The 18,093-nt window shown below is 46.4% G+C and overlaps 1 long non-coding RNA gene across 1 annotated transcript in view; it reads left to right on the top strand.

The window, feature by feature from the left end:
- The first annotated feature begins 5,276 nt into the window (after positions 1–5,276).
- Positions 5,277–18,093, top strand: part of LOC131484318 (uncharacterized) — a 76,228-nt gene continuing 63,411 nt past the window's right edge. Inside the window, exon 1 of the long non-coding RNA XR_009248163.1 lies at positions 5,277–5,973. This is a non-coding gene — a long non-coding RNA (uncharacterized LOC131484318). The remainder of the gene's footprint in view (positions 5,974–18,093) is intronic.

Here is an 18,093-nt window from a genome sequence, read left to right as displayed (position 1 = left end):
TGATTTTGTGCACGTTTACTGCTCTCATCCAATAAAAATGCAACTCGCGGAGACATTGGGTTGCGGTTTTAGGAGACGCTGTCAAGGAAAGGCCACAAATTTAGCCCAATTTGCCGCACGGAGTTTGGTTGCTTTCTTCAAAGCGCCATCAGCCCTTCAAATCCGCGAGCTTTCTTTTTCTCTGCGAAATGGTTACTCTGACCGTTTGGAATAATTTGAGTAAGTGACGCTCAACTTGAGCCACTCAAAGTGCCCGAGTGCCCTCAGGTGAGGCCTGTCAGGTGTGTGGTGTGGTTCCTGATCCCAAGGAGTTACAGAAAGACAGCCTCGAATGGCAGGGTGTTCATGGGAAAATGTGGCATGGGCCGTAGGTCCCACCAGGGGTCAGGGAACGAACGGCTGGGGTCACCTACCGTGTAAGCAACACCTGCTCCATCCCGAGCTGAATTCTCAGTGTACGACCCGCGTAGCTGTAGAGAGGGGGTCACGCCAGGGTGCATCACGTCTGCACTTAGAAGGGTCCTGCCCGTAATCAAATGCTCCGTGTCACCGTTTTGAAACACTTGGTCACCAGAGGCCTGGAACTGTGTATTTGCATTTTGTGCCAAAGCCGTTTGCTTTTCTTTCTGGACACACAGCTCGACCCCATCGCTCACCGTCTCTTGCAGCCAGGAATGGCCACGTGACTAGGTTTAGCCAAAGGAATGTGAGTACCGTTTGCACGCCTGGCCCTCCCCCAACACGAGCTTGGTTCAGGGGGCTGCCAGAGAGTTCTGGAGCTCAGCGGAGAGTTACTTGTGCGCTTTCACAGCCGCCAGCCAGCCACGATGCAGCTGCTCACGGGGTCATTGGGTTGTGCTTCTAGAAGCTGCTGTCAAGGAAAGTAGACCAGGCTTCCCCCCCTGTGGCTCACTGGGCTGTGTCCCCCAGGGGGCTGTGGAAGCCTGCGCTGAGGCTGGCGTAGCCGCTGCTGGCCTGTGTCTGGGCGTCCGGATAACTGTGCGGAGCAGGAGGCCCCCTCCCTGTCCCGGGCACTCAGAGCTGCTCAGGACTCTCACCGGAGCAAAAAATAAATGTCTCTCGTCAAGAGACTCCAGACTCAGTTCTGTGTTTTCTGTAGCCCCACCTGCCGCGATGCTTCTTTTCAGAGGAAGGAAGTCTTTCTCAGAAGTCTCCCCGTGACTCCCTCCCCTTGGATTGTTATTTGGAATTCAGCCTCGTGGCCGTCCCTACACCGATCCCCGTCCAGGGCAAGGGCCCTGCCACCATCCGCTTGGATAATCAGGACTTGCTCCTGGAAGGCCCGTGGCTCTGCACAGCTCAGCACAACTGGGCTTTGAACAGCGGGCAATGAGAGACACTTGCCAGTGGGAGAGCAGCCAAACAGTATTTGCCACAGGGCAGGAAAAGGAAGGCTGTGGGTTTTCTTTTTCCCAGCTTTATGGAGATAAAATCGACTTATAACATCGCATAAGCTTCAAGTGCACAAGGTGATGATCTGATCCACGTATGTGTCAGGAAACAGTTACCACAATAAGGTTAGTGAATACATCCATCACCTCACATAATCACATTTGCTTTGTGTGGTGAGAACATTAAAGATGTACTCTCTTAGCAACTTTCAAGTCTATGTGCTTTTTTTTTTTTTTTTTTGGAAACAACAAATATTCAGTTTTGATCTTCTTAGGTGAGAGAGTGACCATTTTATTTATTTATTTATTTATTTATTTTGAGGTTTATTTATTTATTTTTGAGAGACAGAGCACCAGCAGTGGGGAGGGGCGGAAAGAGAGAGAGAGAGAGAGAGGGAGAATCTCAAGCAGGCTCCACACTGTCAGCACAGAGCCCGACACGGGGCTCAAACTCACAGACCATGAGATCATGACCTGAGCCGAAATCAAGAGTCAGACACTTAACCGGCTGAGCCCCCCAGGTGCCCCTATTTATTTTTTTGAGTAACAGATCATCCTGTGTAAGTTCTCATGAACTGGGGGAGGGAGGTGAAAAAATGATACATGTTGCACTGGGGAAGAGAAACCTGCCCCGTGACCGTGACATTTCTCTGAAAATAAGAACGTTCCGTGTGGCTCTCCAACAATAACTTCTAGCGTAAGCTCTCCATTTTCCCACCTCGAATGGTCACAGTGCCACACAGGGACAAAGACTACACAGAGCTCCCTGGGAGTTAGTTAAAATAGGCCACTGGGCCCAGGGTGGGGCCGCGGTGATTGAGTGCCTGTGGAGTTGCCTAAGCCGTCGGACAAATGACTCTCTGCTTTGGTCCCCTGGCCAGAACGGGGTGACGCCCCCCGCCCCCTGCTACCAGGGAGGCCGGAGAGCGAGGAGCATGTGGTTAAGACTGGCTTAGACCAATCATGGCCGTCACCTGGGCCTGTCCTATGGCTGCTCTGAACCGAAGTGGGATTCTTCTAGCAAGAAACAAGGAAGGAATGGACATCGACTAGGCAGCAAATCGTGTATGTCACGGTCTGCAAAGACGTCCGGGAGAGGTTTATAAAAACAAGGCAAGTGAGGTTTAAAAAAAACATCGCCTGCCCAGGGGGTGGGAGGGTCTAGGTCTGGAATACTTCTTGATACAAGCAAAGCTGAGATCAAGGTGAAAACTGGAGCACAGCTGGAATCTGAGCTGATGCTGATGTCCAGCACGGAATCTAACATTCTTGCTGTTAGCGTTTGTCCTACTGTTAATCCCGTCCCTGTTATCTTTCTCGGGTGTCATTGAGTCTCTCTAGGACAGGCCGTGAGCGTGGCAGATGGCCTGTCCAGTCAGCTAGACCGCTGGTGAGCAGGGCTTGACCTTCATATTTGAGCTCTTTAGGCCCGAGTGTAGCATTTCACGGGCATCCCCGTGGCCTTCCTTGTGGGCCTTCCTTCACTGTCTCTGCCTCCCTGGGTCACAGGAGCTCTGTGGAGCTCTGTCCCCTCGCCGTCCCCACCAGGTCTGAGCCTGGAGAGCAGCGCCGCCCAATAGACGTCCCAGGTGAGCCGCACCCCTAACTTCAAACTGTCTAGAAGCTGTGTTTTAAAAAGTAAAAAAGAAACCCGTGGAAATAAATTACAGACTGTATTTTAGTGGGCCCCGTATGATACAAATGTTGGTTCAATACCCAATCATAGAAAAATTATTAGTGTGCTACGTCTCACTCTCTTCCAGCCCACGTCTTTGAAGTCTGGTTTGTAGCTCACACTTTACACGTGTCGGTGCAGACTAGCCACGTTTCAAGTGATCAGTAGCTGCACGTGGCTAGTAGCTACTGTGTCAGGGTGCAGTCGTAGAGGACACGCGCGGTTCCCTTCACCTCAACAGTAGGCCCTTAGTAAGTGCTGAAAGAACACGGGTGGCCACACTGTTGGGAATGGGTCTCGCTCAAACATAGATATTGGAGAGGTAGACCAGGAAGTCTTGGAGCAGTGTGGGTGGCAGTCAAGACCACGGACTCGTATACCCAGCCCTAGGTGTGGCGTTATCATCAGGTGGGCCAGATCAACCCGTTCGGCCTCTTTATGGCCGCGTCTCGTCATCTGCAGAGAGTCACAGCCACATCTATCTTGCAAGCCGCGAAGATCAAATGGGAAGATGTACTCAAGCTGCGTATGTAGTACCTGGCACGTAGGAAAGACGGGAGAGGCAGTCGCTGTATTATTTTAAACTACATGTTCTGCGAGTCACGTGGACAGCTCGGGTTTTCGTGGCAGCAGTGTGGCTTGGCCAGAGCAGTGCCGGTGTAAGGTATGGTTTCTCCCTGCTTTGGGAATTATCCTGGGGAAACCTTAAAGCGGTTCTTCTAATTGTTTTTCTTTTTGGCCGGAGCCGCCAAAAGTCACATGCCATCCATGGGGCTTGATAAGCATGGGCAAATGCCAAAGGGGGGTGGCCCTCGCCCTGGGAGCTGCTAACTGTTCATTGTCTGTCCACAGCCTGAGGGTTCAGCTTCCCCTGGGAACTTGGTGGTAGTCAGTCCCTTTCAGAGCGGGGTGAGGACCCGGGTCCCTATGCCTGCCGTCTTCTCTTCCCACCGGGCCAACCTCACATGCCTCACCCCTCCTCCCTGCCCTCCTCACGATGCCCACTGACGTGTTTTGTCGAAACGGACTGTCTTGAAATATGGTTGTTTTAAGCAGTGGAAACAAGTGTTTCCTTATCATACCCAGTTTTGAAAACAAAACAAAAAAAAAAAATGGGCAAAACAAGCCACATGCATAGTGACATTAAGAAAAGGAAAGGCTAACTTTATTAAAAAGCTTCTTTGTGGTATCAGGCAGGAAGTGAAATGGCTTTAAATGGCAAACATTTCTCAATCATTTCATGCACCAGTAATCTTGGCATTCTTTTCTGTCCCCTTGAAGAAAAAAAAAAACAAAAAAACAAAAAACAGTGCCCAGATATAACCCAGACAAGAGAGGGGGAGGAAATTGAGTCAGTGCATTGTCATGGAGTCCCTCGGAAGGCCACTTACCCCTTCTGCGAAGGTTCACGGGAGGGCCGGTGATGGACGCATTCGTAGAGGAAGGTGCACTTTTGTATGTTTGAGCCTGTGCCGCCCAATGAATTGCTTTCTTTTCGTTGGTTCTTCTGACCAACTGGTTCTCTCAAATCTGTCCCTGGTGGAAATACCAGAAATGTCAACTTTTGGATTTTGCCTTGGAAATCCATGTTCAGGGGATGGTAAAACCCCAGCCCCCACATACGACATTTACTCCTCTGGCCAAATGCCATTGTCCCTCTTTCTACTGTAAGTTACTCTCTTTGCCCAGAAAATAAAAACGCAGTGAAGCATGAGCGGCTAAATCTTTTCTTGAAGAGAAAAAAAGTTGCACTTCCTTGGTGAGTACCAAATGAATAGAAATGAAAGGGGGAAACCGGGAGATTTATAGCAGATATACTCTTGCTTAGTTGCACTTTTTAAGACTTATTTATAGATGTCAAACAGGATATGGCACATGGGAGGTGTTCAGTGAATATTCCTCAATTGATTTCAACACAGAAATACATTTGAAAATCTTTAAGGAAACAGGTAGACTTAAAAAAAAAATAGCAGTTAATTTTAATCGGTAACAAAAAATGGTGGCCGGATGAAGTAGGACATCAAGTCTGCCCATTATAAAATAGCTCTCAAGCGTTAGGATTTTAGGATCTCCTCTAAAAATTCTCAGGATGGTTTCCAACATCTTTTTTTTTTTAATTAAAAAAATTTTTTTTAATGTTTATTTGTTTTTGAGAGAGAGAGAGCACAAAGAGGGGAGAGACACAGAGAGAGGGGGAGACGCAGAATCCGAAGCAGGCTCCAGGCTCCGAGCTGTCAGCACAGAGCCCGACACCGGGGCTCGAACCCACAAACTGTGAGATCATGACCTGAGCCGGAGTCAGAGACTTAACTGACTGAGCCGCCCAGGCGCCCCTCTCACATCTTCTTTTAATCTTTGCACTGTTCTGTCCTATCAGGTGGCAGTCATTCAGAAAATGTACTAAGGAAGTAGAAGTTATGTCCCAAGATGTGGCTGGAACTCAACAGTTTCTGGACTTCCAACACCATTCTTTCTCATCCTGTCTCCACATGTGTCCTTCCAGCAAAATCACCCTGTCCTTAAACCTCAGAGTGGAGGGGTTGGTTGCCATATCACCTGCTCCTACCCCTGGTATGGTACTGGTCCCCGGTCCCCGTTAATATCGTTGTTTGCTTAGTGTCTGTGTTTCTCATGTGGGCGCCTCAAGGACACAGGCCTAGAATTATTTTCCTTGACATCCTGGTCGCTCCCACGGTGTCTGGGAGGTAATAGTTAACAAACCCTGTTGAATGAATGAAGAGCAGATTTATTATTCTTTGGCGTTCAAAGCTATTACCTCACTTTGTTGGTGGTGTTCTTCGTGGTATATTTCTCATCTTGCTTCTTGTCCTTGTCCCCTTTCTCCTGAAGATAAATAATGAAGCCAGACTTCTCACCTTGCAAAAGGTTAGTCCTATTTCTAAAGCCATTTGGTGGGCTCTTTTGAGAGGCTTGAAATGTCTCCTGGATCCCCGGGGAGACTCTTAGGTGAGGGGCTGGCCGCTGTGGCTGCAAACCAAAAGAGCTTGCCCTTGAAGTTAAATGAAAAAGGTCATTGTGTCCCTTCTCTTTTAATTTTAATCCCCGTCATTGTCATCGGTCTGGCAGGGAACTATGCAGGTTGGGGAAGCCTGGTTTCTCTGCTTCCCCGAACTCCCTGTAGCCAGACATAGTTTGTGATTTTCCTCTCTTTGTTGTTGTTGTTGTTTTTATCCTGCTTAAATGTACTTGAAATAACCTTCTTGAATATGGCAAGGGGCGGCCGCACAGTCCCAGCAGCGGGCAGGGGTCTGCCCTTATGCTGGCGGTGCCGGGCTGATTTCAGCAAAGTGCTTTTGTGAAGCCCTGACAGCAAGTGGGTTTTCCCAGGTGGTGCTATTGTATAAACCTTCTAAACAATGGCTGCTTGTGGAGCCCAGTAGAACTTGTTGGGCTCACATGTCTCCAAAAGTGCTCACGGGTTGATGGCCCGGTTACGGTTCTTCCTTGTTTCAATCCGTCTGATTATTCTAATCATCAGACCCATGATTCCCTGTTTGGTAAGACTCCAACCGTTCAAGGGAAGTCCTCGTCATCTGGGCACCTGGTTTCAGGGACAAAGTGCTCAGCTCCCAGCCGGGTAAGCCATTTCAAAATAACCTTTGTTCAGGGATCTGAAAGAGCCCAGTAACTCAGCAGTGAGGACCATCCTACTAGCTGGGCAGGGGGCAGGGATTTCAGCTGAGCGGGGCTTTGGCAGTTGCCATGGAGACTATCAATCGGTTGCCGAAACCTGCTGGGAGGGGGTGGGGGTGAGAAACTACAAGACAATCATCTGCCTTTCGGCAATTTGTTAGCACCTAATGTAACTCTCAGACTCAAGCCTTCGCAGGGGGAGCGTTATTTGGGGCACCTGCTTCTGGAAATTAAGAGAAGTTAAGATACCTCTTAACTTCTCTTAAGAAATGCATCTGATTTGTGCATCCGGGGCCTTGTGATTCTTTTGAGGCCCTCAGAGCCTGACGCTAATTTTGTTGTACGTGTGTGCATGCGGGGTGGGGGGTGCTCTTTACCGTAAGTCCCCTCTTGGGGCCTGTGCACAACTTGGCGGCTGTAGAATTCCCTGGCTACAAAGAGGAATCCTCTTCTCGAGTTTTCTGTTAGGAAGCCTAGTAATTGGTCACTCCAGTGTCGGGTGTTCAGCTAAGGGGCGGTAATGTCAGCTGTCCCGTATCGAGGACCTCCCGGGTGCCAAGGCATTGCCCACACCGTCCCATTAGTTCTTACAAAAACTTTGCAAGGAGGTCTTGTTAACTGTCTTCTGCAGAGGAGGAAGCAGAGGTCTAAAGGATGGAAATAACCTCTTTGAGGCCACGAGCTAATAACTGCCAGAACAGAGCCTTCACACCCACTGACGGTGAACTTCGTGTTCGTCCACTGCGGTGTTGTCTCGGGGGATTTGATGAAGGCACGCCCTCTGTGGCATTGCTAACAGGCAGTCACTTGGGGGAACTGCTTCATCAGCAAATCCAACGGCCCCTAGAGATGGCCTTGTTTCAGTTCTCTGCAGCGTTCATCAGTTTGATGCACGCCCTTCCTTGAGAGGGGCCAGTCAGGACTGTCACCTGCTAACACTTGGTGGGGTAAAGGGGGGGCCCTCAGCCATTGGCCACCCTGGGTCCTGCCGAGGGCCAAGTCCGTCAGTCTGATCAACTGAACGTGGGTTTCCAACTTTGCAAAATGGCTTCCAACAGAACCCCCCGTGAAAAGAACTGCACTTTGGTTGTTCTCGTGGACACTCAACAGATTTGTCAGTGTAGAAACTCAAGCACTGCTACTGACCGAGGGTGAGGGTTCCGTGATGACTTGGGGTATGGACGGCTCTCCTGGGGAAGTGACTTAGACCATCATGATGGTGTCGCTTCCTCGTTAGACTTGGGTTTCTTGACATGGGCTCCTTTTCTCATGGGGAGGACTCCAGACTCTATGGACAGGTGGGGCTAGCTGGGGTCCGGGTAACCGTTTCCCTGGCTATGGTGTCTGTTTATGCCTCTTCGACCATGTCCCTAAAGAAGGACTGCCTTAGAAGAGCAGGAAAGGAAAAGTCGAAGTCTTCCTGGTTCATCATCTTATTTACAATATCTAACGACCCCTGTGGCTTGTGGGAACTCTTCTTCTAGAGCCGTAAGCAACAACACTGGGAGAGGGGGTGTGGCGGTGGCAGTGGCACCAGACAGACCTGGCTCTACCGGGACCATGAGGGGGAGGTCATTTACCTCTGAACCTCACACTCCATACCTGCAAAAATGAGAAGAATAATGTCCCTATTGCAAGGATAAAAAATAATGCAGGTTAAGCACCTGGTAACAACCATAAGAGGTTGTTGTTGTTGTCATCATTATATAACAATCTTATCACACGAACCTCAAGTTTTCAAGGTCTATCTACGCTCATGGGAGTTGGAGGGGCTTAGCAACATTGTTCCCAGAAAGGATCCCACCGTTCTCTCCCTCCTGCAGTTCTTGGCTGGTCTGGCCGCGAGATGTGTTGAGTGACCAACTTGTCATTACATTCAAATACAGACTGTGTCTCATCTGACTCTTTTTTTTTTTTTTTTAATTTTTTTTTTTAAGTTTATTTATTTTTGAGACAGAGAGAGACAGAGCATGAACAGGGGAGGGGCAGAGAGAGAGGGAGACACAGAATCAGAAGCAGGCTCCAGGCTCTGAGCCATCAGCCCAGAGCCCGACGCGGGGCTCGAACTCACAGACCGCGAGATCGTGACCTGAGCCGAAGTCGGATGCTCAACCGACTGAGCCACCCAGGCGCCCCTCATCTGACTCTTAGATTGAAGCTCACAGTTGGTGGTGGAGCTGAGTACGAACACTCATCCTGGTCCTCATTCCAGGGGGGTAGGGAGCGTGAGGCAGCGAGCTCTTGAAACTCAGTTTCTATTGATTTTGCACAGAGGTGGGGACTAGCAGGTCTCCGCTGTCCCCAACTGGGCCTCTGGCACGCAGCATATTTGGTAGGAGCTTACCAACTTGCTGGCTTTCCAGTCAAGGCAGGCGGCATGGCTCAGAAGCACCCCTAGAGATACGGGCGGAGGCTCCTGATAAAGAGGACAGCCGTGGAGGAAGTGCTCAGAGAGTGCGGGGCTAGCAGGAAGTGGGAGCTGTTTCTAGCACAGACAAGGTATGAGAAACGAAAGTCAAGGAGGAAGTAGAAGCAGGATCCGTAGGTGCCTCGAGGACAAGGAAGTGGCTTTGTTGGCAAAGGTGGAAGGAGAAAACAGCATCTAGGCTGAGCGTGGAGGTGGGTGTGGAAGCCATTTTCTCCTCTTATAATGTGTGCATGAGGGCTGGTGTTGGAAGCCCGGGGTTAGACATTTGGTCAACGGAAATCCTCAGTCAGCCCTCATGGAAGCCACTCGAGGAGAAATTTCACTCCTGAAGGCAAAGAAACACTGAGTTCAAAGAGGTTTGGTTGACTGGCTTGTGCTGGTGTTTTAGTTCCGAGGCAACGTGAGGTCCTGTGGGGCGTGCTGGTTCCTCTCGCGAGGCAGCTCTGGTTTGCCTTGACAATGAGGGACTTCATAAGGTGTACCGCCCGCTGAGCACCAACCAGGTGCTGGGGGTTTACAGATATTGAAGAATTTTATCCGCACAATAACACCACGGAGTGGGCAAATGCTATTACCCACATTTTACAGAGATGAGGCAGCTGAGAGTCACAGTACCTGGGTATCTTGTCCAAAAGTAGAGTTCAGCTGGCAACGCGATTTCAACCAGGTCTCTCTGATGCCAGAATCGAGACTCTTTCTGCCAAGCCGCCTGTTCACATACGGATCTTGCCTGAAACATTTTCTCCCGTGTATAAGAACAGGGAGCGTCATCAGAGGCCATATTTTGGGTCAAGGACCCCTTTGAAAATCAGATGAAAGCTAATATGTGAAAGTAAACATCCTCTACAACTTTAGGGGTCAAGGACTCTCTGAAGTGATCCATAATAAGCCTCTTGCTGTCCACGGACCCAGTTCAGGAACTCCTGAGGTAAAGAGAAGGTAGCCCGGAGAAGTTAGAAAAGAAAGAAACTTCAACAGAAACAGATTTAAAAATTGAATTGTCAATACAACGTGTACATTCTGAATTTGTTGCCTGGCACTTAACCATCTAAATAAACATGGTTGTATTACCTCACAGGATAAACGTCCTTCTTGTGTGCAATGTACATGTGAAAATGGACAACCCATTTAACACGGTACAGGCAGATCTTTTCTCCTACCGTGGGGCCAAAACCTAAAATAACTTAAAACACTATAGTGGGATGCCTACACCATAGGAGCCATTTCCTTTTCCCTTCCTACACAAATATTTTATGCTTTGGGTGACCATCCATTCTTACAAGTCATGTAGGGGTGACTTCCGTGAAGTTATCCAGAATCGTCTTGCAATATTGTTGAAGTGATTTTTTTAATGTTTATTTTTGAGACAGAGAGAGAGAGAGAGAGAGAGAGAGAGAGAGAATGTGAGCAGGGGGAGGGGCAAGAGAGGGAGACACAGAATCCAAAGCCGGTTCCAAAGCTGCCTGCACAGAGCCCGATGCGGGGCTCAAACCCACGAACCAAGAGATCATGACCTGAGCCCAAGTCGGATGCTTAGCTGATGAAGCCACCCAGGTGCCCCTGCTAATCTTGAAGTAATCTTAAGGGGACTTGCATCTCATTGGAATATAGTTATTTGTATATGTTTTATTAAACTTATTGTTTATTTTACGTCACTTTTAGACAATACTTGAAAATGCTCATGCCAGAGACTCATGAGCTACCAAAGATAGCAGGGACCTCAGAGATCATCCAGCCCAAATCCTCCTCCTTTGCAGAAGGGGAAATTGAGGCAAAGAGAGGTTACACTGACAGTCTCCAGGCTACTGGTTGAGTTCGTAGCAGAGGGACTAGGGCCTTAGTGTCCCGACTTCTTTTAGGGCTCATTTCCTTGCAACATGTCTGTCCTCCAGGCATTCAGTGCCTACCTGTTAAATGTTTGGCCAGATGGAATTTTCTTCTAGCCTTACTCCCTCCTTCCTTCTGCTCCAATGTTCTGGAAAGGAGGGCATCTTTGGTCACAGAGGGAAGGCACAGAGGCTTTGCTAGCCAAGAGACCCCATGCTCCTGATGAGGGCCATGGCCATGGTCAGAGAAAGTGTGCTGGTCCAGGATGTATAGGTAAGACCTACCTCTGCCCTGGGGATGGGGCCAGAAATAATGGTCATCACCAGCCCAGGGACTGTGGGTGGCAGCTCTGGGGTGGGGTGATGTCCTAAGGGGCCAGAAAGTTCTGGCACGTGGGGCAGGGACAGGAGGGCTGTGGGCCCTAGAGGAGAGGACTCTCAGTGCTCCCTGAAGTAGACCCTGTGTAGATTGACAGGTGACTTGACAGCAAAAGTGAAACAATGTAGCTTGGTGTCTTATGCCTCTTGTGTGTTTGGGACCATCTGGGGTGGGGGCAGAGCCCGGCTATCGGCAAGTGTGAAGGCACTTGCGTGAGCACATTTTGGAAGCGCCATGGGAAGTCATACAGGGTGGGAGTTGGGGGGTCTCCCTTCCAAGTTTCCTAACCTCAGAGGCTGTTGTGATTAGGTTCAAATTAGCCCCTTACCTTTGGGGCTTCGTATTTTCAGACATTTCTCCCGTTGGATTAAAACCTGGCTTGAAATGCAGTGCAGGCCATCACCGACTGGGCAGTCTTGAATAAGTGAATCTCTTACTTTCTTCCATCCTAGATTTCCTTGCTGGCCTAATGGGGCTTCTTCCGGACAAGTAATTGGAAACAACCCACTTTAAGATTTAAACTGTCATTCAAATGAGAGGAGAAAAAGAACCTGGCTCCAATCAGGTCACAATATGAGCACGCCCAAGGAAAGAGTGTGTATTTGCAAAGGGGAGCGACAGTCCTGGAGGGGAACACTCAGGGGGCAGACCCTGGGGACGGTGCCCAGCCTGGGACTGCCCACCTCCAGTGTCAACAGGGCCCTGCTATGAGAACAGGCTCACCTGACATCAGGACACATTCAAATCGTAGCCAGTTCTCCACGCTCTCGCTCTGAGGTCACTGAACAAACTTCTGATTCTAATTTGGTTTCCGTGTAATTTGCCTCCACGGAGCAAATGTTTGGCCATAGGAAGTGAGTGCTGTGCCCTCGGTGGTCATACTTTGTTTTAATACGTTTACCCACTCTGGTGTCTGCACTCTGTTCCCCTGTGGGTTGGTGAACAGGAGTCAGCATGGCCCACATGCACAGCCTCTGACCCCAGTGCTGTGTCCTTCCACAACAACGTGTCATTCTCTTTCCTCCCAGCCACTGCCGCTGTCCCTCTTCGCTGACCACCAAGCGTTCTGAGGCAGTTTTAATTCCAAGGGAGGGCTGTGGGCTGTCGCTCAGCCCCCATAACCCCATCCTATTGTAGGAGGATCTGTGCCCACAACCTGAGCCGAAAGGCCTGGCAACACTCAAAAATGCTAACGAAGGAATGAATGCTTGGATTTATGCAGAAAGATGATGGAAGGCAAAACTCTGTCATTTGGAGGGTGTCCCTATTTGAAGTTAGTGGCGGGAGCTTTAGACATGGGGACTGGGGCTCTAGGCTGGTTCTTCCTTTGGTTCTCTGCACCATTGTGGGAATGTCAATGGGGTCCTTATTGGTAAAACAAAGTCGTTGGAGTTGGGACCTCGGTATCATGGGTGGGAAGGGACAACATCACAAAGGCTTCAGTACAAACTTAATACTAATCTACAAATTCCATGCAATTCATGAAACTTAAATAGAGAATTCTAAAGTTCACGTCCAAGAGTAAAGAACCAAGCTAATTTTAAAGGAAAAGAATGTGATGTGGGACTTGTTTTCTAAATAATAGGATTTATTAAAAATAAAAAGCTGTTGTAATTAAGACAGTACATTGAAGTTACAATAGGAAGTCAATCAACTGGGCAGGCCAGAAAACCCAGAAATTGAGCCATACGGAAAGTTGATCTAGGACAGAGGTGTATTTACAAATTACTGGGGAACGTCTGATTGAGACATTTGACCATCTATATGGGGAAAAAAATGTCACATTAGATCTTTACCTCATAACATACAAAGAGGCCAATTCCAGTAAGTTAAAGATTTACATGGGAAATGTGGAAATAGAGAATATCTTCTAACATTGCAGGTGGGAAAGCATTTTAAATAAGATGCCAGAAACAAAAGTCATCATGAAACATTCATAAATTTTATATTCAAATTAAAATTTTGTACAATAAAGATGAAGACAATCATGGGGGGGGAAGATAATTGCCACAAATATAATCAATAAAATATAAGTATTAGGAACATGTAAAAGTGACAACAGTGTGACAGCTCCTCAAAGAATTAAACATAGAATAGTCACATGATCCAGTAATTCCCTTGCTGGGTATATATCCAGAATAATTGATAGTGAGGACTTAAATATATATTTGCACACCAATGTTCATAGCAGCGTAATATCCAAAAGGTGGAAACAGCCTGAGTATCCGTGAATGGAAGATGAATGAATGGATCAACAAAATGTGGTCTATACACACGATGGAATCTTATTTAGGCTTAAAAAATAAGGAAATTCTGGCACAAGCCACAACAACGGACGGGACCTTGAAGACATCAGGCTAAGTGAAGTAAGCCAGCCACAAATGGACAGATACTGGCTAATTTCACTTATATGATGTACTTAGAGTTAGTCAAACTCATAGAGACAGAAAGTAGGATAGCAGTTGCCAGGGGCTGGAGGGAAGAGGGATGGTGGGGAGTTTTTGTTGAGTGGATATAGAGTTTTGGTTTGGGAAGAGGAAAATTTTCTGGAGATGGATGTTGGTGATGGTGGCATCACGATGTACTTAGTGGCACAGAATTTGTACGCTTCAAGATGGTTCCAGTGGCACCTTTTATGTTATGTACACTTTACTACAATAAAAAAATAAATCAAGTGTGGTTACATGTCACAACAAGGACAAACCTTGAAAATATACTACACGAAAGAGGACAATTACAAAAGACCATATGTTGTAGGATTCCATTTGTATGAAATGTCCAGAATAGGCAAATCCAGGGGGATAGAAAAAAGATTCGTGGTTGCCTGGGGAAATGAGGAGACTGGAGGTAGGGGCTAAAGCACACAGAGTATTTCTGGGGGCTAATGAAAATTTTCTGGAATTCTAGAAATTGCTTCTAGGATTGATTTAGTGATGGACACCCAACTCTGTGAGTATACTAGAAGCCACTGGATTGTGCACTTCAAATGAGTGAACTGTATGGTATGTGAATTATCTTTTAATGAAGATGTCACCAAAAAAGTAAAAAAAAAAAAAAGAAAAGAATATACAAATAACTCCTTTAAAGTAAGGGCAAGCAACACAGAGCAAAGTGGGCAATAAAAAAAAATGTGATTAGATAATTCTCAGGAGACTTGAAAGGACAGCAAATATATGAGGCCAAGTTCAACCCCAGAGACACGCCCGTGAGAGCGACAATGAGATTGTGTCTTACACTCTCCGATGGGCAAAAATTCAAGTCTGAAAGGCTGGGCGTTGGGGAAGATGTGAAACAGTGGGGACCATCACGTGCCACTGTGTTGAAGGCAGAGAACTTGGAAACACCTGAATGTGCATCCCGAGATAAGAGATGAACAAATTGTCATATGTTCAAACAGTAGAATACTATACGGCAGGGAAAATGTACCCTACGTGGGCTGTGTTAATGTCGATGAGGTTTTCAAACAAAGCATGAAGTGAAAAAAATTAGCTATTAAAGATAAGTAGCACGTGCCATTTATATAATGTTTATAAACCGGCAATACAATATTCATATTACTTATAAAAAAGGGCTATAAGACATCCGCGTTGTTCTTTTCTCTTTTATTTTTTTAATTTTTAATTAAAAATGTTAAATTCCAGTACAATTAATGTACAGTGTTCTATTACTTTCAGGTGTGCAATGCAGTGATTCGACAATTCTGTCCTTTGCTCAGTTCTAATCACAGTAAGTGTTCTCTCAGTCCCTCCACCTTTTTACCCGCTCCCCCACCCCCATCCCCTCTGGTGACCACCCATTTGTTCTCTATAGTTAAGAGTCTCTTCCTTGGTTTGTCCCTTTCTTTTTTCCCTTTGCTCGTTTGTTTCTTAAATTCCACATATGAGTGAAATCATATGGTATTGGTCTTTTTCTAACTTATTTCACTTAGTGTACCATTTAGATCCGTCCACACTGCTGTAAATGGCAAGATTTCATTTTTTATGGCTGAGTAATATTCCGTTGCATGTATACGTATCGCTTCTTTATCCATTCGTCTATAGATGAACACTATGGGTAGCTTCCTTATCTGTATTGTTTTTTCAAAATACCTTTTTCCTTTGGGGTGCCCGGGTGGTTCAACTGGTTGAGCATCTGACTTTGACTCAAGTCATGATCTCACCTGAGATCACGTGGCTACGAGCCCCTCATCGGGCTCCCTGCTGTCAGTGCAGAGCCCGCTTCCGATCCCCTGCCCCTCCCACTCTGCACTTCCCCTGCTCACGCGTGCGCTCTCGCTCTCTCTCTCAAAAATAAATAAACATTAAAAAATCACTTTTTCCCCTCTCAAATGAAAGCCCTGAAGGAAATTTGTCAAAATGTTAGGAATTATTAAATCCCAAATGTATGTATTCCTATGGGTGTTGTATTATTTGTATAATTTTCTGTGTATTTGAAATATTACACAGCTCAAAAAATGTTTTAAAGACACTGTTATATAATCGAAGTCATGTACATTATTTTGGAAAGTAGAGGCTTCCCCGCATTTCATTTAATGGTAACCTAACCAGCAGGTCTCCTAGACCAGGGGGTAAGTAAGCCATTTTTAGCATCTAGACTCACTCTGTGCCATGACTCAAAGAGCAAACACTTCTCAGTCACCCCCAGCGGGAGCAGCGTGAGGGCACGTCCCGAGTCCTACTAAGCTTTTTTTGTGCCTGCCCTGGTACCCGGCATAAGTGACTGCCTAGTGGGTGAACTGCTACCTTGACATACTCAGATAGGAAATGCTGACTTGAACCTGAAGAACTGATTGGGGTTTTACAGAAATGAAGGTGTCGAAACCTCAATGGCTCTGCCAGCTCGATAACAAAGCTATGTCTAAAGATATTCACCTTCTGCTTGTTTTTCTAGATTGAAATGCAAACCTACATGCCACGGGGCCACCTTAGTAGGCTCATTTGGTCTTATGGAAGACACTTCTATTTTTAATTTTTAAAAAGAAAAATAATTTATATTGAAGGTGTACAACGTGATGATTCGATGCACAGGAAAAGGATTACTAGAGTCAGGCTAATTAACATCCCCCCTCAGAGTTGCCATATTTCTCTTGTGATGAGACAAATCCGGAGTCTACTCTCTTAGCAAGTTTCTGGTGCTTAATACAATATTATTAACTATAGTCATCATTGCAGTACTTTAGATCTCTCGATTTCCTCATCCTACATAACTGCAACTTTGTCCCCTTTGACCAACACCTCCCCTTTCTACCACGTCTCCACCCCTGGTAACCACTGTCCTACTCTCTGCTTCTCTGTAGTTGGTTTTTATAGATTCCACATATAAGTAAGATCATGCAGTTTTCTTCTTTCTGTGTTTGCCTTATTTCACTTACTATAATGTCCTCCACGTTCCGCCATGTTTTTGCTAATGGCTGGATTTCCTTCTTTTTTTAGGCTGAATAATATTTTATTGTCTATCTATCTATCTATCTATCTATCATCTATTATCTATCTATCTATCTATCTATCTATCTATCTATCACCTACCTATCTACCTACCTACCTGCCTATCTGTAGGTGTATATTTATATACCATGATTTCTTTATCCATTCGTTCTTGGAAGATACTTCTTAACCATGTGGGCAACCACAACCTCTCTCAATAGTGTGAGTATTTTTAATTAAATGAAGTAATGCTCATCACAAGGCTATCTATACCCCTTTCTTAAAAATGAAAAAAACTTTATTACTTTCAGGCAACTTGATAAAGTAGGCTGGGGTGTGTGCCCCTGCTAGGCTGAGCAGAGATGTTGGGCTTTCATTGCAAGTGGCGGAAAGAAAGAAAGCATAGCAGCTTCTCTTTTGTTGATGTGATTCTTTTCCTGACACGGGCAAGGGGGAGCTGACTGTTACGGACACAAGAGACAAGACAGTTTTGCTGGGAGAGGTACATGTGTGCACGCGTGTGTGCACAAAGGGAAGAGAAAGCAGTAGTCTTCCTCTTTAAACTAAATTATTTGATTTTGCCCTCTTGAGCATAGCAAGATGCTGGCCACCACCCTGGCGGTGAACGCACGACTGTCTCACTTCTGGTCCAGCAGAATAGCCCGGACACCGTCTCCACCGAGCGCTGAAGCATCAGGAAAGCCCGCAGTGCCTTTAATAAAAGCCCTTGCTCCTCATTTCTGTGCAGAAGAAGGAGTTTAACAATCATTACCTTAGCAGCTGAGATCCAGGCGGCAGATTTCCAAGTGTTGACAGCTTCAGAAATGTGTTTGCTTGGCCTCCAAGTAATGACTGAGAATATATTCAATTTAATGCTGAAAATCTGAAAATAGTGCCCAATTAGCTTAGTGTGGAAGAGTGTGATAATATTTTAATAATATGGGCTTTATGCAAAAATTTGCTTTCATCTGAGTAATTAGGGCTGGTGAAAGGTTTAATGTGTATTTATTGAGCACATAGTAATAACAGCACGTGAGCTGAATAACAAGGCAATATGGATGCATTAGGGGCTTTCTTTTCCGTTCACTGAAAGTTGAGTCCTTTTTTCATTATGTCTGTCATGCTGAACAATAAGATTGGTTCTCAATTGAAATTAGAATGTCTAAGTGTTCAGCCCAAGCGTATTAGAAAAATTACATTGGTAGAACACTTCCTTCCTCTTGAAATGCTTTTGGGAAAATAGTTTCTTAAATTGGCCTTGCAGAGCCTTTGACAATATTCTCAATGCTACAAAAG

The sequence above is a fragment of the Neofelis nebulosa genome, chromosome 9 (genome assembly GCF_028018385.1).
Source record: "Neofelis nebulosa isolate mNeoNeb1 chromosome 9, mNeoNeb1.pri, whole genome shotgun sequence".
Lineage (NCBI taxonomy): Eukaryota > Metazoa > Chordata > Mammalia > Carnivora > Felidae > Neofelis > Neofelis nebulosa.
The sequence above is the reverse complement of the archived record's forward strand: the minus strand, read 5'-3'. Positions and strand labels throughout refer to the sequence as shown.